Raw genomic sequence first — 25,873 nt, 5'->3', positions numbered from 1 at the left:
GGGGTGGAAGTGAGAAAGCCAGGATGTCCACGCTCCTGGATTTTCACTCAAAGAAAGGATAGCAATGCTCTCCCCCGCCCCCCCCCCCCCGCCCTCATTGCAATCACCATGGCCTAAAGTACTAATAATCTCGAAGGACGAAAGAAACACTCTGGTTCTAAGATGATACTATTTTATAGACTATTCTGTATATGTGATAGAGTATTAGAATGTCACTGCAGGAATATTTGATGTAGATACTACTACTGTTACTATGGAAAACAGTGGGTATGAAGGAACATGGATACAGACTCAAAAGTGTTACCCTCTCATGCTTTCACAGAAGCATCAGACCCCAAAAGGCCTTATATTCCATTACGAAAGAGAAACAAGTTGACGTACACCAGGATAACAAGGTACTGGTTTCTCAAGGCAAATTTCATAGTAGATACTTCATAAATGTTCACCACTAAGAGTCAAGCATTCAACCAGATGCTCTCATACATTTCAAATGAGTAGCTATCTAAATCTTAGGTTCCTCAAAAACATACGCCATTAAAAAATTATTCCTCTTCATATTTTTATATGATAGTTACGTGGGTCTTTGTCAATAATTACATTTCTATTTATAATTATTCATAGGTCATCAATTCCCAAATGGATTTCATAGAGCACTGGTAATTTGCTAAATATTAACAGATGTTCCATAAAAATAGTGCTCCATGGTCAAACAGTTTAGAAAACAGAGAGTTAAATAAAATCAAACATGGTTGTTTAATGCAGGACTTCTTAAGTCTCCAAATTCTAGTTTTTACATACTATAAAAAAAATAAAATAGTATGTTTCCTAAAGACATGAAACCTAAAACCAGTTTATGCTCCTAATACATAATTCTGTTTCTTGCTTTTTGAAAATCTTTTGAATGTATTATTTCATGGTAACTCCATAAGGTAGTCATGCCCCACTAAAAGAAGCCAAAAGCAATAGGGCTATGCCATTATTTGCATAACTCCTTTAGTATCCCTGATTTTCCTGTTGTTTTGATAGGCATGTAAGGGGGGGAAATGGAATTTCTGGAAAGACTAAGAAGGACTAAGGAAGAAAATTAATGCCAAAGAGCCTAGAGGCCCAGAGCTTAGTCTGGGCCTGGGAGAATTCCTGCCTCCCTACCAGACCCAGGCATCCGCCTCTGCAGGCGAGGTAAAGGCTTCAACAAACCTAAAGTAACCCTTTAACTTTTTTTTAAGCAGTCAGTTCCAGATGGAGAATACACGCAGTCTTATGACTTTGTTTCTTATATAACCAATCCCACTATTGTCAGATCTTTTTCATGGAGGAGTAGACCCATCTGAAACCACCTGAATAAACAAATCCTTGCCTTGTCCAAGTCCTACAGTGGCAATAACATCTATGAATTTGGCCAGAAAAGGCAGAGAATCTTTTACAGAAATGTGTCACCAGCTTCCACTGCCTAATGTTGGACAGAAATCTTATATGTGGCCATAATCATCACAGAGAGACTGTTTTACAACACGAACTTCCACTTTCAAAAGCAAAACCAGTTAAGGTTCTAAACTCTCATTTCTCCAAATCATCTTTCCTTGCCAACCACATCATATCTCCAAATGACTTACACCGATATTTCCCATGAGCTGAAAAGATAATTCTGCTCATCCTTCAGGAGTCCCTAAATCGTGTACTTTAGTCTTCTGAAACAATGTTTCAACGTCCAACACTTAAGAAGAAGGAAGAGAAAATCCCCAGTATTTTTCCTATAATGGTTTTAGTTTTATAATCCAATAAATCTGGTTAATCTCAAGATCTGATAAATGACCAAATAAAAGGTACCATGTTACCTGCAAACATTTCAGGTTTCTCCATTCTAATCTAAGATATTCAAATCTTTTCAAGCTTTTGATAGAAAAGACATTATTCCCAAATGCAACATAATAAGACAAATGCAAATATTAGTGGAAGTTCCAGAAATGAGGGTCATAAGAGATTGGATTTTATGAAACTGACAACAAACTTTTACCCTCCCCCCCACTCCAGCACCCTGAATTAACTGACCTCTGCCAGTAAAATAATATTCTGGGGGGGAACCTGGTGCGGTGCTCAGCTGGTTAAGCATCCAACTCTTGATTTCAGCTCAGATCATGATCTCAGTGTTCTGGGATAAAGCCCCATGTCAGGCTCTGTGCTCAGGAGGGAGTCTGCTTGAAACATCTCTCCCTCTCCCTCTGCCCAACCTTCTACTCACATGTTCTCTCCCTCAAATAAACAAATAAATCTTCAAAAAATAATTGTTACCCATTAAAGATAAGTCTCAAACTAATTAGCTGTCTGGAGTCTAGGCCTTTAAAACTATTTTCTAATCCAAAAACTTTCGTGGTCTTCCTTTGTAACCACACAGCATCTCTCTCCCACCCCAACCCCCATTCTCTCTCTCTCTTTCTCTCACACACACACAAACACACACACACACACACACACACACACACTCCACAAACGGTCCTCTGCAACAGAGATTCAATAGGGATTCAAGAATTCATAGATCCTACAAGGCTTTTGTAAACTCACCTCCAAGATTTTATTGGCCATCCTAACCCTTTTTCCCTAGAATCTGCGTTTCCCTAACCCAAAGTCTATTTACTAACAGTCTCTTCTTTCATTACTTCCATCATTTTGTTTTAACAAAATTCCCGGAATTATTTGTTGCAAAGAGTGTGTTGGACCTGGGAAGAAAAGATAATTCCAACAGGCTGTCTGACTTAGAGGAGCTCACAGCTTCATGGAAACAAAGCAAGGGAACTAAATAAAAAAGGATCAACAATTCTCAAGAAAATACCATGTAGCAGGCACTGTACCTGCTTAAATTTGTTTCTTTAGTCTTCATATCAATAAATAATCACACAGATATTTATAGTAAACCTATTATATATCAGCACTGACTTCGGTACTAGGTGAAGAAGATCCCTCACCTTACAGATCTTACATTCTCATGGTATAAACAGACCCAATACAAGACAATTAACATATAACACAAATTCTCAAAAACAACCCAACCAAGAACTTAGATGTAAGATATAGGCAATAGCAGCTGTGTGTAGAGCCCCACTGTAGTTAGCACGGATGGGGAAAGCTTCTCTGAGAAGGAAGTAGGTAGGGGTGCCTGTGTGGCTCAGTCATTAAGCATCTGCCTTCAGCTTGGGTCATGATCCTGGGGTCCTGGGATCGGGCCCCACATCGGGCTCCCTGCTCAGCGGGAAGCCTGCTTCTCCCTCTCTCTCTGTAGCTCCCCCTGTTTGTGTTCCCTCTCTCACTGTGTCTCTTTCTGTCAAATAAATAAAAATCTTAAAAAAAAAAAAAAAAGAAAAAGAAGGAAATAGGTCATTTGAGCTCCATCACTAACAAGGAACCAGCAATGAGGATCATCCAGGTAAATGGCTGGCAGGATTCTCAGGGTAGGTTACTGCTGGAGCTCACACAGAAAGACAATGGCAGCAGATGAACTGTAGAGGAACAAGCATATTTCAAATCAGTTAGCACACCACTCACGGCTGTTTAAATTCTGGCTCCAACTCAACTTTTCAAACCTTAGCACCAACCCTTTATAGTTTATCTTTCTAGCCACAGAGACCTCCTTTTTCTCATTATTTTATCATTCATTCCTTTGTAGAATCAACACCCGAGGACCATAGGTAAGGATCCCGATTTTATTCTATTCTATATGCAAAAAGATGCACCGAGTTCTTAAATTTGTGTTTTAGTGATTTATTTCTTCCCACTCCACAGAACAGATTCAACGGAAACAAGAGTGAGGGGGGAGAAACACCACTGACCATGTCAACCAAAGATGATCAGGTGGGGCCAGGGACAGTGGAGAGAGAAACCTATTCCAGATGTATTTTATAGATCTCAGCTAGGTCTCCTCCCAATTTTTATTCCTTTCCTCAACATTAAAAGAACTATGTAAACTTTGCTTTCAGAAATCAGATGAAAGCTACCAGGAGAGTGACACACTACACATGAAGTACTGTATCTCTAGCCCAAAGATGCTATCTAGTGGAAAGATGCTAGTCAACTCACTTGTTATGATAATACTTGAGATAATAAAAGAGTACTAAAAAGCCAGTCTTCTCAGGGGCAGCAGGGGAGAAGAACAGCTCTCACTCTTTTGTTGTCAAGACTATTTGATATTCATGACTGGAGAAACTCAACATTGGGGCTGCGTGGGAATGGAGACTCACGTCAGCTGTATTGGATAAAGTTTTTCCAGGACTCCTGCTGAATGTGCTAAGGAAAGCAGAGATTTTTGAGCAGAGCCAAGCATCCTGGATGAGGAATTGAGGCTCAAGCTCACTTCCCTTCCCAGCCTTTAGATTTTCTTTGTGTTGGTCTTATAGACCAAGGTAGAACAGTGATCGCTAGATGGCAAGGTGACCGAAACAAACACGAGTAGGGAAACCGGAACTTCCTCTAGAGAGGAGGCCTAGGGAAATATTCATACTGGGACCACTGGGACCCCTGAGACATAGTTGACCATTGTGGAAGGCATGGCTTATTGGCCACCCCAAAGTTGCTTCCAAGTTTATTTTTCCTTCCCACTTCTCATGCTTTTTCTTCAGCCTCCATTCCTGGTAGGAGCAACCATCTACACTCATTCATCACTCAGAGACTGAAGGTGGGAGTCTTTTCCTTCCAACTAAAAAAGAGATAGATGCAGCTAACATGTATCCTTCCCCATCATCTTTATACCTTGATTGTAGACAAGATGAAAACTTCAGCGTTCAACGGGCAACCAGAAGATAAACACCTAGAGACTCCCCGGCCCTGACACTATTAAGTCATGGAATCATCACCTATAATTTCTGGACTTAAGTAGGAAAAAGTAAACTCCAAGTAATCTAGGCTTCTGGAGTCAGATCACTGTTATTTGTAGCCAAGAGTTATATAAACTGGTCCAAACATTCTACCCTCAGAAATAAAAACCCCTCAGGGATGCCTGGGTGGCTTAGTCAGTTAAGCATCTGCCTTCTGCTCGGGTCATGATCTAAGGGTCCTGGGATCGAGCCCCACATCAGGCTCCCTGTTCAGCGGGGAGTCTACTTCTCCCTCTGCCCCTCCCTCTCCTTGTGCACCCCTTGCTTTTGAACGTGCATCTTGGTCTCTGACAAATAAATAGATAGAAATCTTTAAAATAAATAAATAAACACCACTTTAAAAAAAATTTAAGGAGCACCTGAGTGGCTCAATAATTAAGCATCTGCCTTCGGCTCTGGTCATGATTCCAGGGTTCTGTGATCGAGCCCCATACCAGGCTCCCTGCTCAGCGGGAAGCCTGCTTCTCCCTTCCCCACTGTCTTTCCTTATGTTCCCTCTCTTGTTGTGTGTGTGTGTCTCCATCGAATAAATAAAATCCTGCAAAAAAAAAAAAAAAAACAAAAAACAAAACCAAAACTTAAGGGGCATCTAGGTGGCTCAGTGGGTTAAGCCTCTGCCTTCAGCTCAGGTCATGATCTCAGGGTCCTGGGATCGAGCCCCACATCGGGCTCTCTGCTTAGTAGGGAGCCTGCGTCCCTCTTTCTTTCTGCCTGCCTTTCTGCCTACTTGTGATCGCTCTCTCTGTCAAAAAAATAAATAAAATCTTAAAAAAAAAACTTAAGTAAAATAAAATTTCAGAATGCAACCATACTGTTGGTATTTCAGTATACAGACATACATTGTAGATTATGGTTCCAGACCACCACAATATGTATAGCAATAAAGTTAAAAGAATTTTTATTTTCTAGTACACAGAAAATTTATATTTATATTATACTGTGTTATAGAAATGTGTGATAGCATTACACCTAAAAAAATGTACATCTTTGAGTATTTTATTGCTAAAAATGCTAACATCTGAGCTTTTAGCAAGTCAACTTTTCACCGGTAGAGGGTCCTGCCTCAATGGTGAAAGCTGCCGACTGGTCAGGGTGGTGCTTGCTGAAGGTTGGGGTAGCTGTGGCAGTCTCTTAAATTAAGACAAGAGTGAAGTTTGCCACATCGATTGACTCTTCCTTTCATGAAAAATTTCTCTGTAGCAAGTGATGCTCTTAGCATTTTACCCATGGCAGGACCTCCTTCAAAGTCGGAATCCATCTTCTCACCCTGCGGCTGTTTTATTAACAACATTTACATAAAAATCTAAATCGTTCATGGTCATTTCAATAATCTTCACAGCATCTTCAAGGGAGAAGAATCCATCTTAAGAAGCCACTTTCTCTGCTCACCCCTAAAAAGCAACTCCTCATGCATCAATATTTTATCAGGAGGTTGGTATTTCAGTCCCATCTTCAGGTTCCACTCCTAATTCTAGCTCTCCTGCTATTTCCACCACATCTTCAGTTGCTGCCTCCACTGAAGACTTGAACCCCTCAAAGTCATCCATGAGGGCTGGAATCCTTTCAAACTCCTATTAATATTTATATTACAGCCTCTTCCCATGAATTATGAATGTTCCCAATGGCATTTAAAATGATGAATCCTTTCCAGAAGGTTTTCAATGTTCTTTACCCAGGTCATCGGAGGAATCAACTATCTATGGCCTTATGAAATGTAGCTCTTAAGTAATAAGACTTCAAAGTCAAAATGACTCCTGGATCCATGGGTTACAGAATGGAGGTTGTGGCAACAGGCATGAAAACGACATGAACTGCATTACACATTCCCATCAGGTGAACAGGCGCATTGTTCGTGAGCAATAGTACTGTGAAAGGAATTTTCTTCCCTGAATGGTGGGTCTCAACAGTGGACTTCAGTAAACCATGTTGTAAACGCTGTCATCCAGGCTTTGCCATTCCATTTACAGAGCACAGGCAGAGTAGATTTAGTCTAACTCCTAAGAGCCCTAGGCTTTTTCAAAAATGGCAAAGGAGCACCAAATTCAGTTTCAAGCCAGTGGATGCACGAGCCCCTAACGAGAGAGTCAGCTGGTCTGTTGACGCTGTGAAGCCAGCCATAGACTTCTCCCTGTCAAAGTTCTAGGTGGCATCTTCTTCCAAGAGAACGTGGTTTCATCTGCACTGAAAACCTGTGGTTCCGCGCTGTCCCCTTCATGGGTTCTCTTAGCCACACCTTCCAGAGAACTGGCTACAAGCTCCCACAACCGCACTCGCCGCTTCACCTGGCACTTCTGCATTAGAGAGATGGTTTCCTTCCTCAAATCTCCTGAACTAACCTCTGCCAACTTCAAACTCTCCTTCCACAGCTGCCTCACCTCCCTCAGCCTTTGTGAGACCCAATCCAGAGTGGGGACATTTCTCCAGATTAGTTTTGGCTTAAGGGAATGTTGGGGCTCTTCCGAGCTTCTGTTCATTCCACTAAATCTTTCTCCACATCAGCAATAAGGCTGTTTTGCTTTCTTATCGTTCATGGCTTTGTGGGAGCAGCACTTGTAATTTATTTCAAAAACTCCCTTTACGTTCACAACTTGGCGAATTACTGGACACCAAAGCCCTGGCTTCTGGCTGCTCTCAGCTTTAGGTAAGTCTTCCTCACTAAGCTTAATCCTTTCTAACTTTTGATTTAAAGTGAGAAACATGCAAGACTTTCCTTTCACTCGAACACTTAGAAGTTGTTATAGGGTTATTAGTTGGCCTCGTTTCAATAGTGTTTTGTCTCAGGAAATAGGGAGGGCTGAGGGGAGGGAGAGAGGAGAGGACAGCCGTTGGGTGGAGCAGTCAGAACACACCCACCATCCATCGAATAAGTTCACCATCTTATGTGGGGACAGTTCATGGCACCAAAAAAAAAAAAAAAAAAAAAAAAAAAACAGTGACCGAAGATCACTGATCACAGATAATGAAAAGTCAGGAATATTGAGAAGGACCAAAATGTGACAGAGACACAAAGTATGCAAAGGCTGTTGGAAAAATGGTGCCAATCAACGCATTCGACACGGGGTTGCCACAAACCTTCAACTGGTTAAAAATAAAATACAGTATCTGCAGAGTACAATAAAGCGAAGCCCAACAAAATGAGGTATGTCTGTACTGCTAGTCAGTCTTCCAAATTTACATGTGCACGCCTATTTTCTTTACATAGTTGTCATTATACAAAGTCTTCCAGGTTATAAATTTTAGTAGGTGCCTTATATCCATGTAATTATTTTACCCATATCTTTTTGTTTGACATATTGGTTAATGTCATTTTCTTACTGTTATAATTAATTTTATTAGCATGTTTTGTGTATACTGCATTTTTTATATTTCTTTGGGATGAATTTCCAGAAAGGGATATCAAAAGCAAATGAACAAATCTATGATCGAAAGACAAATTGCTTTGTAGAAGCGTTAAAGGAACATCCACAGCCACCAACAATATATGAACGTATTGGTTCACATTTTTTCTATACCAACATTATCAAGAAACAGTTGCTAATTTAAAAGCAGCTCTTTTGGGGAGGGTATGTGCTATGGTGAGTGCTGTGAAGTGTGTAAACCTGGTGATTCACAGACCTGTACCCCTGGGGCTAATAATACATTATATGTTTATAAAAAATAAAATAATTATTAAAAAATAAAATAAAATAAAAACATAGATCACTAGGAAAAAAAAAATAAAAGCGGCTCTTTCTAGTTTAGCATATAGTTTTTTCCCCTTCAATATAGATGCTCCATAAACTTCACAATATCAACTCTGACTTGCATGACCAATTGTCAAAATTAACAAAGGCGTAGGAGAAATTGATTAGTGGAAAGAAACACATTTCACACAGTCAGCCTGTATTTTATGTTACCTTTTCCTTTGTTCTGGGTATACAGTAGGAGCATTTGTAACTACAACGTGAAACAACACAGGAAAGCTAAGGAAAACCTCAGAGCAGAGTTATATGAACTGAGCAAAAGTAAATTCCACAGACAAGAGAGAATTTTCTAAGTCCTAATGCTACTTAGTATTTATAAAAATAGGCCAGGAGCTACAGACCATAGTGGTTTTGAAGAGAAAATAAAAATAGGAATAAGGAGTAATGCCTTTATACAACAGCTTCCTAGTCAGTGAACCAGGACTGCTATAAAGTTGAACATGAACTCCATGATCTTTGTTAAAAGTATCAGTGAGTGTGTACCAGTTAGTCTGTGTTAACCAAATCGTTATGAAGATAGACATTGGCTACATAAGTTTAAGTACAACAATCAAGTAAGGTTGTAAGATTTTAGAGGGAAAAATATTAAGTCCAGCAATGGAAAGAAGAAAATAAAATTAGGATATTTTGTTGGTATGGAGCAAGAAGTCTACCTTAAGAACTATCCTTTCCCCTTAGATCTGGCTGCAAGGAGTCTAACTTAGGTCTACCTCCCACCCCCACTTAGATCTGCCTATGAACTAGCTATTCCTCAGGTATATAAGCTATGCCTACCTCAGAACTGGCAAAAAGTAAGACTTTTTACTTCAGTTCACCATATCACTTTCTTTTCATGTTTCAAGAAGATGCTATCCAAAGAAAATACTTCTTATCTCCCAAGAAACAACCATGAAGGCTTTGTGAAGAATTCCTTTTCCCTAGAGCTTATGCTCTTGATACCTCAATCCTGAATAAATGGATCATAAAAGCAAATCAGGACCCATGCCCCCACAGGACCCAGGGCTTTCCAAAGCAAGCTGGATTCTACCCCCTAGCTGAGACAAATGGTTTTCTATATCTAGACAACAATCTTCTGTTCATACAAAAACAAAACAAAACAAAACAAAAAAAACCATAGTACTGTAGAATTCCAATTACCATTCAATTAGGGGAAGGGCTAAGGTTAAGATGGAATGATAGAGGGTAAAACTGGACGAGGAAACAGAAGGAGATGCAGCAGAGGCACCGGGGTGTCTCGCCGCGCTGGTTGGAGGTAGGAGGTCTGGCGCAAAGCAAAGGTCCTAAGAGAAGAAGTTGGACAATACACGTTTGAATTTTGCGTTTTCCATCTATCAGTTGTAGGACACTGAACCCATCATGAACCCATCTTTTTATCCTTCACAGTCACATCTGTAAAATGGGCAAATAACAACTTTCTCAAAGGATTACTAGGAGAATTACATGTGAACATGTGAATAAACCTACAAATCATTATAACATGGTCCAGGAAGGATAACTTTCTTTCTTCCTTCAAATAAAAATCTGAGCACGAAGAAGGAATCCATAATGTCAGTGTGAATGATTAACTTCGGGTACGTGTGTGTGTAAAACTTAATACCCTAGATGTGCGAGAGAATTTTTTTTTCTATATTGAAGCTGTTCGTAATGAGTATTACATTATTTACACCGAGCAGGATGGACACATAGTAGGTTCTAAATATTTGCTGAATAAGGACTCAAAAGCATTAAAAAAAAAAAAAAAAGAAGCTGAATGAATGCCAAGCTGACAATTCGCAAAAGCTAGAGTTTTTACATAAACAGTTCTGCAGTTGAAGAGATCAGTATTCCCAGATGATGGCTATACCACTAGATTACCAGGTTACTCTTTTTCAAGAAAAAGACAGGGGCACCTGGGTGGCTCAGTGGGTTAAAGCCTCTGCCTTCAGCTCAGGTCATGATCCCAGGGTCCTCCTCTCTCTCTGCCTGCCTCTCTGCCTAGTTGTGATTTCTCTCTGTCAAATAAATAAAATATTTTTAAAAAAAAAGAAAAGAAAAAGAAAGGCAACAACTTAGGAAACTCACAAATCCATTCCCATCCCAATTTAAATCTTAGGAAATGAATGATGTTTCTGTAATAGGTAAGCCTGTTCCAGTCAACTGCAGCTACATAATAAATCATCCCAATACGTTGAGATTTAAAGATTTCTTACAGCTAATCACTCTGTATCGGATGGGCAACTCACTCTGCTTCCCCCTGCCCGCATTCACTCATGCAGAGGCAGTTAACTAGAGAAGAGGCAGGGCTAGAAGGCCTGGGGTGGCCTCACTCACATGTCGGAAGGCTGTGCTGCCCTTCGAGGACACCATTTGGGGAGAAGTGAGAGTATCACGGCTCTGTGTTCTTCTGCAGACCCTCCAACCAGATGGGCTTCCTTTCATGGGAAGAAAATGGAAGCTACAGGCTTCCGGATGCCTATCCCTGGAGGTTGTAATGCTGTTTTTCTTAAATCCTATCAAAGCAAGTCACAGGGCGAGTCCAATTTCAAGGAGGAAGAAAACAGACTCCACTTCCTCATCAGAGTCCCAGAGCAGAAGGAGGTACGTAGCAGGATACATAGAATTTGTGGCCAGGTTTCTCTCTTTATTACAGAAAAAAGGACAATTATAGCCCTCTGCCTTACCAAGAAGGCTACACGTACATTTTTACCAGACTGCACGCCCCAGAAGATGGTTGGTTTTAAACTTAGTAAGTCCGAGCTACAGAATAAAGTGCAAAGAAATTCTAAAGCCACAAAAATAAAACTAAGGCAAAAAGGACATCACATTAAACATATGAACAAAGCCCAGTAACAAGGAAATGTTGGAAGAATAGAAAAGAAAAGAGAAGAGAAGAGAAGAGGTGGAGGGAGGGAGGGAGGGGGCAATTAGAGTAGGCCATTATTTTAATTATGAAGATCTGGGCTTGCAAGCCATAATTTTAGTATAACACATGCGGTGAATATGATTGTATGTTTGGTAGAATGTAAGTGCCTTTAAAACATGACCCATATTTTCTCAGATCCTTGCTCTGACAATTATTAGCTGTATCACCACTGCCGAGTTACTTAAGTTCTCTGAGCCTCAGTTTCCCCATCTGTATATAACACGAAATAGTATTGTTACCTGTACCTGTCTGTACTAAGAGTTACACAAGATTTATATGCTGACAAAGAATATTTGGTAAGTTGTAGAAATAAATGAAATATGCAACTAAACAATTGCCTGGTTTCTAGTTGTAAATTCTATTAAAGTCTATGTTGAAACTATTAAAACTCTGTGAAAGATAATATAGATTTAAAGTGAGTATTGTTCTTTGAACTCTAAAACATTGAGAATTTAGAATCCCAAGAAAGTTGGGAGATAACTGGTCCATTTTGTCCTCAAAAATAAGTTTATCAAGAGAATTTGAAAAGTGGGGCCCTGCGCCAAGAATACGTAAAGAATGACTTCTAGGAAAAATTCACATTAAAGTACCGTAACCAAGAATATTCCAAGGTGGTAACACCCACTGATGTTTTCAGGCTGGTAAGACAACCCTCAAAGCGGCTACTAAAATGTAACTAAATGTAATACCACAATCTACCATACAAAGATGTTGTAAATGTAACAAAATTCAAATCCAGGAGAAACATAAACGTTTGGGGGGCAACTTCGAAGCAAGGAGCTGCCATTCATTATTCTCTCTGGTAAGACTGAGATAATTCGGGGGGAGGCAACAGAGTCTGACAGTCCATATATACACAAGGATACATACTGTACGCATATTTGTAGATTTCAGGATAATGTGAGCAACTTTACCTATTGCACTGTGTGTGCTTGTGCGTGGGTGGGGTGTGTGTTACCATCTTACAGGCTTCCTTGAAGTTTTGTCTTTCCTTTGTATCAGCTTTGCTCCTTTAGTAGTCATTTTCTCTATGTTACTCCTTCACTAATTGGGCAAATGTGATAATTTGTAATGGGTCTCCAACTCATTAGTGTAATTTAGTCAGGTTCTACTGTATTTCACCAGACACACCAACCAGGCTGCTGCACACATCTGTTTTTAGAGCTCTATTTCATAGGCATCCACAATATTTCTGCTTTAAAATTGAGAAATGATTGCTCCTTAATCAGCTATTTGTTATACTGAGCTATATAAATACATGCAGTGTCATCCATAAATAATTTTAGGGTGGAACATAGTAACAATTAACATTTGCATAGAGCTTTAGAGTTTACAAAGCTTTTTCTTACATACCCAAACACAAAATCCCATGCAATCCCCCTCCGAAAAAAGGTATTACAGATTTTTTAAAACTCAGAAGGCAGCACTCTATATAATATTTCCAAGTGGGGGTCCTTGATTCATCCAGATCTCTGTTATGGGACCTTGGCAATTTATTGAACCTCTCTGAGTTTAAAGGTTTCCCTTTTTAAAAGTTGCGTAATATGTACTTCAGTTTCTTTGTTGGGGGGTGGGAGGAAGAGTCAAATTTTTAAAAATGAATATAAAGTTCATGACACAGAATAAATGCTGAATAAATGTTAGTTGTTATCATTATCCCAGTTTGGCAGGTAATATGGTCCTTTTTAAAAGAAGCTTACACCAAAGGACAGAAAAAGGAGATGGTTGGCAGATCGATAATGAGGGTTTGCAGGCTGGGAAGACCGGGAGTCCTTATGCCAAGGGAGCATCTGCTTCTCATGTCCAGCAAGAGGGCTGGAGGGTTGAGTAATGCACCTCAGTATAGCAAGCTGGGGCAAGCAGAAGCAATGCTTCTTCATCTGAAACCCTAGGCTGCTTGCAACTAGAAGTGTGCAGGAGGAGACTAGAACAAAGGATACAGATGTGAAAGCAAAGATGTTACCAAAAGGAGGTAAGCCCGAGCAAGATACTGGAAAACTCGGATCTGGAGTGGAAGACTGAAGGAACTGAAAAAGATGGAGAGAAGGAAGCAGGAAATGGGGAAGTCCTAGCAAGCTAGCAGGTGGGAGGGTGGTCTGAACAAATGTCGAAAATGGGAGCTGTTGCTGGACAGGACTTTCTTGCATCTTCTGTGGCCTTCACTTAGTAAGAAGGAGGAAAGATCTCCTTCTACCGTGGACCCTCAAATCACTAGCCACTATGGGAGGGAGCATGCGTATAAAACAGATGTTGGGGAGGGCTGGTTTTTCTGGAGCAGTTCTCAGATTCCAGATAGGAAGAGGAAATTAGCCATTTTGCAGTTTCTGAATTTCCTAGCTCTGTGCTCATCAGGGGAGAGAGTCAAGGGGTTATTTAGCCAAAAGCTCTGCAGGCAGTCTGTACCAGCCCCACAGAGATTGATAGTAATGATCAAGGAATCAATTTGATTAGTGACTTTCCACTGATAGGCAAAACCCTCTGCTGTTACTCTTTTTCCAGTGACATGGTCAGAATTACAGTGGACTAACTCCAAAAAGTCTGCCTTTGGCTTCTCCTGGATCCTTTTCTGAGATCCAGTCCCTAAACCAAGAAAAATGGCACCCCATGACACCCTGTGGTAAAGTTCTGAGTTTATTGTGGTGGAACCATAAGCCCTCTGGCTTGAGAGGAAAAGAAAGTGCCATCTACTCACAGCAGGAATTCTCTCTCCTATCTCTAAGAATTCCAAACTAAGGAATGGGGCTCAAATCTGGAAGGTCAGAGAACACTTTCTTCTATCAACTCTTCATGCTTGTGTGAAGTGCCATTCCATTCTGAGCTGGCAGTTCGCAGACATGTTTCTCTCTCGAACATACCATTAGAGAAGTCTGGACCATCTGTCTGTCCGACAGACCATCTGTATAAAGCACTAGCTCCCCTTCCAGAAAATAGACACACTCTATAGGGACACACTCAGATCTCGACAAGGAAGAGAAAGTGAGGATGCCAGAGAGGAGTCTTTACATCTATCTTTGTTTCCAAGCTCTTTTTTTGGCAATCACTGGAAGAAAAGATTCCAGGAAAATTAAGGTAAGAAAAAAAAAAAGTTATAGCAAATGGTTTCACCCAAAAGAGTATAGAACAATTTGAAAGGCAATAGGGGAAAATACAGAACACTCTATAGCTTTAAGGGTTTGTAAGGATAAAGACCGGAATGGGAGGAATCAAGTGGGCTCGGAAGTCAGAGGCATCTCGGCACACATCAGGCACTGCATGTAGTCTCGTGACCTTGAGCACCTCAGGAGTTGTCCGAGGTTGAGTTTCCTCATCTCTACCCTGAGAATCATTCATCCTTTCTTTTCACAACTGAAGTTCCTAGCATCGCACCAAAAATATCATAGTGTTAAAATGTAGGATAGCTACTGTGTTAATTTTGTGATTTTTTTTCCCAAGGCCTTCTACAGGACCCACCAACTACTTACTGAGGACGTTTCCTTAGCCTTCCACAGAGAAGTCCTAATCTCTTCCATTTCTTCTTCAGAAAAATGGTCACTTCATATGGTATTTCAGGTTAAACCCAAGTTCAGCTTTCCTCCTTAAAATTCCCCAACCACAAACTCCCCAGCGATAACTATATTTTGTAAATCATTCATATCGACTCCATTTTTTGGTTCTGAACTCAATGTTGCCTTGTTTAGCAAGTTAATTTCGTTTTTCCTAATGTAACATTAGCAATAATACATTAACACATTCGAGGGGAAAAATCATTTGCTTACAACTTTGTGTTCCACACTCTAACTGACATAATAGTAAATCTGGCAGGCATCAATAAACACATCAAGAAACGATACCACTTGAAGTGACCACAGATGTGTAAGGATATTATGCACAAAAGCATGCACTGAGAACTCTAATTTACTTATGCAAAAGTGACCTTAATCTAGATCAATGTCAAAGTTCTGAGATTAAGGGGTAGGAAAAAATATATAATTTTTATATAAAGTTTTTATGTAAAAATTATAATTATATATAACATATAATATTATATATATGGTTCCAGTCAAATGAGTCTTGGGGGAAGAAAACATGCACCAGATAGGAAATATAGAATTCCATTCAGTGAAAGCTTAGGGGGAAAAAATGCACCAGTGCCTTTAGTGATGGGAGAGATAAAAATCGAACTTGAAGGGGCAAACAAACATCCAGTAGAATCACGGCAGTGAGGCAAGATAGGTCAAAGAGGAGGAAGGGGATAAAGGAGGTAAGCATCTACCAGAAGAACACAAGAACTCAGCCATCTGTGAACAAGACAGATACCAATTCATGAAAGTATTTGCAGTCAAGAGACACTTAGAAAAACTTAACTTGTATATATGCTCTTACTTGGAGCACTGGATTCAGAGCAAGTTAACTGATAAAATGTTTAATATTTAATATAGTCCACATTCTTTAGTAGAAGAAAGATCCTGAGCAAAAGTCACATATAAACATGGCTTTCCTTTAGAAGAAGTGTGAGTGGAATTTTTTCCTTGTGTGTATCTATCTCCTTAGCATGTTTATCACTATTCATATGAAATGTCCCCAACAGGAAAAAAGTTAGCTCGTCCACCCACTATTTGTATCACCAGTCACTCACTCCTTTTCAGGTACAACATCACCTTTATTACAGTGATTGTTCAAACTGCTTTATTAAAGTGATTACTCAAACTTTTTACTGTTATCCCAACATTGGTCTCCATTTGTCCAAAAAAAAAAATTTTTTTTTACTGAAATGCTTCTTCCACATTAAGGGTCCACAAAGTTCCTGGCATGTATGGTCAAAATTTTTAATTCCAAACATATTTTTCCAAAGACATATACCCTGAACCATTGTGTGCTCACTTGGTCTTGTTTCTGGGACTCTGGGACTTGTTATCCACATCACGAATATAAAAAAAGAAAAAAATATCAAGATGTTCTAAACAAAAATTTAAATCTCCCATCTTGGAATGGCTTACCAAACAGAATTCTGGTTTGCTCATATCTATTAAAAAGGAGGAGCTAGAACACCAAAAACTGGCTTAATATATATATATATATATATTTATACTATACACAACAGCTAGAGAAATTTTGCAGAGATGAAGGAAAAGGCAGAGTTGAAATTTTCTTTTTCTTTGACAGCATAAAGTCAAAGGAAGATTGTTACCACTTTTCTTTATCAAGAAACCTTTCAAATGTGACCCTTTTTCCTGTTTACAGACAAGCAATGAGTTACATTCCCAAGCTCACAGCATGTTAGGATCAAACAATAGGGAAAATTACTCAGCACATGAAGTTCTGACTTGGTTCTGTTTCTCTAGTCTCCTTGAATGCTCCAAGCCAAATCACTTTTTCCATCAGCATGTTTCCCACTGACATCAATACTGCTGAAAGATAATTTTCCTCCTCTCCTTCATATTTCTATGGTCAGAGAGACCTGGATATTCACTTTTCTGTTCATTCATGTGAGGTAACAATTTTAATAGCAAACGGAGATTCCTAAATCATACTACTACTAATCATTTTAAGTGAATATTAGGATATATTTTTTATCAAACACCAACTAAATTACAGCCTCTGTTCTAGGTCCTTTTTACAACAACCACAGAAGCTAAGAAGGAAAAAGTTACAAAAGTAGTCCATACAAAGTTACCTAACTAATGAGTAGAAAAACACTAAGAGACATACCCATAATGTGACTTCTGCAAATACTGTCCCATGCTACTTATGATCTAATGTTACAGAGGAGACCCTCATTTCTTTGTCCCACATCCTGTAACTCTAGTTACTTTTGCTGTTACCAATGGCCAATATGGCACAGGATACCAAACGTTCCAACGAGATTCAGGTAATTGTCAATGTTGGGCTCTACCTCAAAGCATTGATGATTTATTATTATCAGGAACCCTTTGGTTAAGGAGGTGGCCCTTCAGAGGTCCCTTAGAAACAAAGATCACATCTTTCCACTGATAGAATGAGCCCAACCATGACAGCAAGATTATTTGATTTGCATTTAAAGAAGACTTACTTCTCGACTGTCCCTAATCAACGCTTTATGTGAAGAAACATTGGGTTTGCAATCTAAAAACTTAAAAAAAAAATCAATATGGTATATATAGAATATACATCCTTATGTATACATAGAAAGACTATATAGAGCTTTGAAGTCAGTCAGAATTTGGGGCAAAGGAATGAAGTCAGTCAGAATTTGGGGCAAAGGAATTTTTAAAATTTATGGGAATGTAGTCTTACTTTTCTTTGAGAAATATAAATAATATAACTTATATGGCACCGTGTCTGGCACATAGACTATTTGTTGACTACGAGAGAATTAGTTATAATTTACGATATCCCCTCAATGTGCACCTACAGTATATTACTCAAGGAACTGATTTAGTTCAGTGCCCTGCTCTAACCACAAATCCTGATGCAAGTTTACAGGCCTCTCTCACAGACTCAGGCATTTACTATTTTGACCGAATGGCATCCCTTGTCCCTTTCTTACTCTACTAGATTTGGATTTTAAGAGATAGAGCCTTAAAATGCAGGGAACATGGTTCTTGTCTTCGTTCTCGACAAGCCATAAAATGGGCTCTACCCATTCATTATAAGGATAGAAAAACCCACGATCTGAAGAACAAAACCCTGCTCCCTTCGTGCCTAGGGAAAGGCTGACTTGGCAGAACAGAAATACCTGGGTCAAGTGGTAGCAGCCGTGCAGAGTTAGCAAAGCAGAAATGAACTCCTCACTGACAGCTCGGCTCAGCTCCGCTCCAACAGGAGCAAGGATTTTTACATCTTTTGCACTATGTTCTTGAACTAAATAAAGGTCACACACAATGACACAGCCCCGCAGAGGTCATCTTCATGCAGGGCAATCTTAATGCTGTTCTATCAAGTCCCGATTCCAGGGGACAGCCTTAAAACTGCAGCATGCCCCAACCAAATGCAGGGATTGCAGCAAAGAAGCACGAACAGAGAGAAGCCTTCTAGATTCCCCACAGCAGCGGGATCGCAGTGCTTGTACCGGGTAGGTGTTTCATAAACATGCATCCTTTCATTGGCTGTGAACAAAACGAGATGTTAGATAAAGAGCAGTGTTAACACCACTTGCTGACATGTGAATTGTGTTTCTGCAACCACATATGGACGGATGCACAGGATTCTCACTACTTACATTCAGTATCATTTTGGAAGTTCTGAGCGTAAGTGAAGTGACATCTGGAAAGGGCACTTTGGTTGCTCTGAGAAAGGATCGGATGAAATCATGGTACATGAAATGAGCTAATTTACAGAAATATCGTTCTCTCTCTCCCATTTTACTTAGCTCTCAGATTACATTTGGGGCTTTTGCCTACCCACATAAGTTACATAAATATACTAAATTAGAGTGGTCTTCCGAATTCTTAAGCCAGATAAGGAAGAGGAAGAGAACAGAGGTGAACTACCTATAAAGGCCCATTTTTGTGTTAAGGATTTTACCAAGTGCTATACAGTTGACCCCTCAACCACACAGGTTTGAAAGGTGCCGGTCCACTTAGATGTGGGTGTCTTACCTACAGTGCAGTAAATAGACCTTTCCTGGGCTTTTCTTAAACACATTCTCTTTTCTCTGGCTAACTTTATTGTAATGCAGTATATAATGCATATTACAAGGTATGTTCATTGACTATGTTATCAGCAAGGTTTCTGGTCAACAGGAGGCTGTTAAGTTTTGGGGAGTCAAAAGTTATAGGAGATTTTTCTAATACCTAGAGGGTAGCATTCCTAATCCCCACATTATTCAAGGGTTAAGTGCAAATATGCTCATTTATTCATACATCATGGAGGTTCATTGAAGGATTGATTGTCCCTGTTTCACAGACTAGATAACTGAGGCTCCCAAAGATTAGATATCCATCCCCAAGTCTATCCAACTCCAAAGCCAGTGTTCATCACCAATACATTTTCTTGTCAAAATGATCTCTAGCTCAGTCCTTTAGTTCTGGCCTATCTGTTCCCCCAAGCGTAACTTGGTGTGACAATCATCAACATGACCCATGTTGTTATAAATAAATATTCTATTGATACAATTTCCAAGTTTAACTCAAATTCTAGCCAACAGCGTCATTGTGGACTAGAGTTTTCTAGAACCCACAAACCCTGTAATGATCTGTATCCCGGAGAAAAGGCTAAATGCCCAAGTCTTTCTTTATCCTTTTTCAACACTCAACAACAGTGGATTAGGGTCGTCCCATTTCTATTTCTCATGAATCTGAAGTCAGACCATCCACAGGTTGGTCAGTCACTTGCACATGTATGTAAGCGCTTATGTACACGTGTGCACAGCCAAGAGTGTTCCACAGAAATTCCTGAGATGAGGTACAGTCACCACATTTGTGAAACACCCCAATTTTAACACCACAAATACTGTCCACCCATCAGGAAGATCAGTTCTTTCATCAATTGAAAATCATATAGAAGAAATTGTTTTGTAGTCGTAAAACAAATCTGAAGTCATCATTACCATAGTCCCTAACATTTCCACAGCAATGTGCAATCACAGATCATTTTATTTCACCATAATTCTCATGAGGACACGCTAAGCTCGGGATGTTTATTTCTAAACTGTATAGGAAGATATCAGAGTTCTGAGACTTCGAGGGACGTACTGACCATCAAGCAGCACTGTCAATGTTTGACTGACCCCTAATTCTCAAACCAAGGCCTTTCTTCTCTAACCCTGGTCTCCCCTCACAGCCCCTCTTTTACCTGTGACTGTTGAGCGGTCCCAAATGGGGATTCAGATAATTATGTGAATTGATTTAGTCCACTGTAAAGCCCCTGTTTTAGTTGCACTTTAATTAACCCATTTTTCCTTCACGATGCAATGGGGGAACGATGCGAAGTTTTTTTTTTTTGTTTGTTTGTTTTTTTTTTTTTTTAATATTTTATTTATTTGACAGAGAGAGAGAAGTCACAAGTAGTCAGAGAGGCAGGCAGAGAGAGAGGGAGAAACAGGCTCCTCACTGAACCGAGAGCCCGATGCGGGGCTCGATCCCAGGACCCTGAGATCATGACCTGAGCCGAAGGCAGAGGCTTAAACCACTGAGCCACCCAGGCGCCCCGCGAAGTTGTTTTTAAGCAATCAAGAACAAGAGCATAGATATACAAGCACACATTGGTCATCAGAGACTACATCTATTTCATCCCAGGAGTGTGCATTTTCTGCTATAGGCAGATGCTGGAGCCTGTTCTATTAGCATTAGCCCCAAAGTCAGCATCATCCGTGGAGCTAACACACAGCTCCAGGCTGTTGTAATGACTCAGCAATCAAAACTTCAAGTTCAGTCCACCGGGTCCTCACCCACCTCCAGGGCTAGAGCTGCAAGAGCTCCCTTTTGCTCTTTAGTTTCCCGGGGTGAGCTTTCTGGCTTCCTTTAAAGATCCTCAGTAGCTGACTTTCCAGCTGTCAGCTCTGTTTGTTACAGAAGGAAAGAGCCATTCATGTGTTAAGTGCCCTGGGTCTTAAAAACATAGAAACACACTGGAGAATGTTGGGCCTGGTTGGCTCACTTGAGCAAGTAAGGATCCACAGAAAGGCTGGCCAACTGACTGGAACTAAATAGAGAAGGAACTGGAATTTCCTTTATTCTCCCCCAAATAAACTCAAGGCATCCCTTTCCTAATTAATTCTTTTACAATAATAAATAAAATAAATAAAACAAAATAAAATAAAACAAAACAAAAAACAAACCAAAAAAATTAATTAAAATAAATAAATAAATAACTCTGCATTTTTTTTTCCTTCTAGGGAACTCCAGCCTTTTCCTTGGCAACTCTGATACCTTACCTATCCTGAAACAAAAAAAGTTCCCTCCAGCCCTTTTCTTTCTTTTCTTTTCTGAACTAAGAAACCAAACCCTGTTAAACCAAGGCGGGGGGGGGGGGGGGGGGGGGGGGGGGGGGAGCTCTATCACAAAACAAATCTGGAAAAGACAGAAGAAAGTTACAGATCTGGAGCCTGTTCTGATTGAAAGCTGTGTACCTTTGCTCTGACCTAAGCTATTAAAGATGCAAAGTTACAACTGCTCAAACATCATCAGGAAACATTGACCTACCAAGGAGAGGCTTTGCTCATTGCAGAAACTAAAATCAGCATACCCTGAGTTGGCTTGCACCCTACTTCTATTATTAGCTGAAAATAAGTGATAATGAAAGTGTTGCTATCGCTAGAAGATTCACTCATTACAATTACTAAATCTCAAACACACAAAAGCCAAGATGTTATCCTTATTATTTTTAAGATGCTGTTGAGAATAATCTGCAATTAATTTTGTCTTTAAACCAACACCACAAGTCTAAATATACCCATCCTGGGTGAGAATATGAAAGGGAGGGGAAGTAGTCAGAATTAAATAGCCTCAGGAAGAAGAGGCATTCATTTGCCAACTTCCAGAACGACAGTTTTCAAGGGGCTTCTCCTTACTCAGAACAGTCCCCACACAAAATAGAAGACGTAACATACTGTCCCTTCTACCTGGTACTGGTTACCCAAAGCTGCATGTTCCTAAGGAGCTGCCCAACCTAAGGAATGGGGATGGTCCAGGCACAGTGTGAAGAACTACTCTCCCCAGACACAAACCCCTCCCCGTCTCCTCCCCCCCCCCCACCACCACCTTCCCCAGCACTGGAGCCTCAGGGCTCTCTACACCTCCTCAGAGGGGTACCCGGTGTTTCCGGTACATGCAGGACATTTGCCTTTAGGTTTCACAAGTCCTAGGTTGTTTGCTCCACCAAGAAAATGAAATTTTATTTGGAGTTTCTCCTAGGTTTCAAGTCATTTAAAAAAAAAATTTTAAGCCCCTTTTAATAAAGGAAATGTAAGTAGAATCTCTGAGAACAGATGAAAATATCCTAAGCAGAAATAGTTGACAGGAATGACAGATCATACATTATACAGACTACTGACAGGAGACAGTTTTCCCAGAGTATCTTCACCAGGGGCAGTGAGGGGGCAAAGTGCCACCTGGGGGTTGGGGGTTGGGGGGAGGGGGAAGTTATCTCTTAACATTGGCCCTCCTTAAATGGTTTCTTTCATACCACTTTGCAAAAACATCAGATAGACAGAAGGGACAGTCCATGGGCAAAACCAGAATATAAGCTCATCTTTAAGTCTTTTCCTTTCTTTCTTTTCTTTCTTTCTTTCTTTCTTTCTTTGTTTTTAGTTCAGGATTGGGGGGAAATCCCTTTTAGAGAAAATAGTCTCAATGTTTTGAATAGGAACATCTCTCGAGCTGGATGACCCAATAGGTCTCTGACCCCCAGCTGTCTCTGAGGAAAGCTCAGGTTACAATTTGCATCATCTCTATCTACACACCGACCTCCCCACTTGGAGAAACACCTCTCTGTGCGCTCCTCTGCCTCGTACCTGTCAGCTCTTCCATGAAAATGTTCACAGCAACAGTTTGAGTTGGCCAACGTTCCATGAAATCTCACCATTCCTTTTCGGATAAACCATCCACATGTACGGACAGAGGAAGACTGAATGAAGCTCTATTGTTTCTACTTGGGGGGCTCAGCATTTTAGAGATACATTTATAAGTGATTCTTACTTCTTGGGAGAAGCTAAGTGATGCCAGGGCAGAGATAAAAACTCAGCTCCAGGAACACAGATGCTAACACAGTGAAATGCTACTTTGCTTTAATTAAGTCACCTCAAGATGGAAATGGGTGAAACACTATCTACATTTTACTTTGAAGGAGAGGGAAAGGGGAAAAAAAATGGAGGTAAGCTAACCACCAGGAAACACTAAAGGGACAGAGTTAGGGAAGATGTTTGACAAAAGTCATCTGAATTCTGATGCCGCCTGCTTGCTTTTACAGCCAAGAGTAGACAATTAGGAGCAATTTGCAACTGCACTCCCTTCTCTAGGGACCACGTAGGGTAAGGGGATGTTCCAAAATGAGAGACACTAGACTTAATCAGGGGACAGAGCATGCAGAAAGGTTAATGAGATACAATCGCAAGAGAATCAGTGCAAAAAAGGAGGTTCAAAATACTAAACAATTTCCACTTTGTTCTCATTTGTTCCAATTAAGAGCTGTTGAAACAGCTTTTCTGTATTCCACACATTCGTTACTCTCCAGAGATTTAACTATTCCATAAAAAAGTACGTGCCATGGGGGAAAAAGTCTACTATTAAGTTATCATAAAAGTCCAGATTACACCCCCAACCCCCACCCTCAATCTCTAAGCATATACACTTTGCCTCTTACTCAGAGCCTCTGACCGTTGCTTTTCTGATTTTTTCCTTCAAATTTAGAGAGTATTTCAGGCAGGGAGAAGACTGGAATTATTTTTTTTTTCCCCCAGATTTCATTGAAGCAGAATTCACTGTGAAAATGTTAGATAAATAAGAGGGATGGGGGATGGTTATACAAATGGAAATAATCTCTTTGGCATGAAAATAGCCCCAAAATGCCACACACTGAGTTCTTCTGAGCATTACAGGCTCTAAAAACCGCGCTTATAAACTGCATAAGGATTTCTGAAAACAGGAAAGCACAAACATTGCAAGAAAACAAGGACCAAGATCTAAGGAGTCCCATGACTTACCTTCTTTATGGATCCTCAAAGTTCACCAAGGAAAATTTAAAATCCTCTAGCTTATCTTGCACTACTCTATCTTCTTCTTCTTTGTTTTTTGTTTTGTTTTTTTTTTTAAGTCACAGAGGAGAAAAATAATCAGTTTTCAAAGGTTCCATTTATCTGATCTTCCAGCACCAGCAAAAACGTGTCCAAGAGACTCCGCCAAAAAGTAAGCCAAAAACTCATCAAAGGCAAAAAGAGAGAGGGGGAGAGCGGGGAAGGAAAGGGATAGTGAAGGCTGGGGGCTCCACACTGTGAGTCCAAGTGCCCCGAGAATATTTTCACGCTGTTGAAATCTCCTACTGTACGATATACCTGCTTTGGTTGTCACACAAACACGCACACACACACACACTCACGGACACTTGCACATCCTCTTTCACGCAAAAGCAGGCACCCACACTCACAGACACAAACACACACACACACACCCCAGTGTAATGAAAACTGTCAGTAGTAACCTCCAACAGCTGCTGTGTGCTGCAGATGGTAGGGCTCACGGTTACCTTCCCAGATCGGTGTAGGATCAAAAGAACATCCAAAATCAGGGGGGGTGGGGGGCCCAGGACAAGGTAGATTCCGGATCCCTCTCCCCTAGGCAGATTCATCAAGCCGGGAGCAGGTCAATCAGCAGAGGTATCTGCTCGCAGGGTGCCCCGGATTACGGCAAGGTTATTAATCTTCATGTGCGGCAACCCCCACCCCCAACACCCGGCAGCCTGCATTGAGATGACTGCCAGAGCTGTGTCTGTCCCTGTTCTACTGCATTTTGCTCAGCCCTCTGATGCTGCAAGTGAGACACGGTGGAGGCAAGAATACTAATAAGGTGGTTAGCTACAGTTCTTCAAGGCAGCGGGCACGCAGTACAGTAAATGTGTACTTCCCCCGTGCTCTGTGTGTGTGCCTGCGTGTCTGTCGGGAGGGCAGGGGATCCATCTCCAGCCAGAAGGCAACATTGTCTGTAACCTGCCTAGAAGGACTAGATCATCATCGGAATCATCACGGTCCTGCAGTGGCATTGTCTCGGACAGTATTTTATTCGGGCTAAAAAAAGGGGGGGGGGGTGGTGGTGGTTAATGTTCAGAAGCCTAGAGCTGGCATTTGAATGAGAGAGGGGGAAAAAATGTCCAGGGAGACAAATTAGCGTTATAAATAGGCTCCAAGGAGAGCAAGGCAAAATTTTAACATGCTGCTGCCCTGGCTGTTAAATGGAAATACAAAGCAATTTCAAAAACCAGCTCTAGCCTATAAATCTTGGAGCTGGCAACAAGTATCTGAATGTGACTGATGGGACTATGGATAAATGGATTCCTGGTAATATAAAAAGTTTGCTCATGCATTCTGTTTTATAGCATGCACCGATGTGTGCAGGGATCTAGGTACAGTTCATTCATGTTTAATATGGGTTTAGACTCTATCCCTTCACAGTTTTACTCTGATGCAGTTTTTAATCACATAGCAGTCATATTGTGGAGAATATCGGAGTGGCATGATGTCATTAGGGGGATTGGTTGATGATGGTCCATAGTAAATATTACTCCACATAATGTTCTTACATGGAAGGAGTTTGGGGTTTTCAGGGGGAAAAAATGTAGGATGTCTCTTTTAGTGACAAGCAATGAGAGAAAATATATGAATATGTTAAGTGAATAATTCCTCGGCCTCTGGAGGCCTCATTTCTCTTCTAGAATTGGGTCTCATATTACAATACCTCTTCTTTAGTCAAGGATGTGCA

The 25,873-nt window shown here is 40.5% G+C and overlaps 1 protein-coding gene across 4 annotated transcripts in view; it reads right to left on the bottom strand.

Moving 5' to 3' along the window:
- The window catches only part of LRRC4C (leucine rich repeat containing 4C), a 1,220,402-nt gene extending 1,195,570 nt beyond the window's left edge, over window positions 1–24,832 (bottom strand). For all 4 annotated transcript variants that reach the window (XM_046014217.1, XM_046014224.1, XM_046014218.1 and 1 more), the window contains exon 1: window positions 24,106–24,832. The gene's annotated coding sequence lies outside the window, so the exon portion shown is untranslated. The remainder of the gene's footprint in view (window positions 1–24,105) is intronic.
- Between the last annotated feature and the right edge of the window lie 1,041 nt (window positions 24,833–25,873).

This window comes from Meles meles, chromosome 8 (assembly GCF_922984935.1).
Source record: "Meles meles chromosome 8, mMelMel3.1 paternal haplotype, whole genome shotgun sequence".
Classification (NCBI taxonomy): Eukaryota; Metazoa; Chordata; class Mammalia; order Carnivora; family Mustelidae; genus Meles; species Meles meles.
The sequence above is the reverse complement of the archived record's forward strand: the minus strand, read 5'-3'. Positions and strand labels throughout refer to the sequence as shown.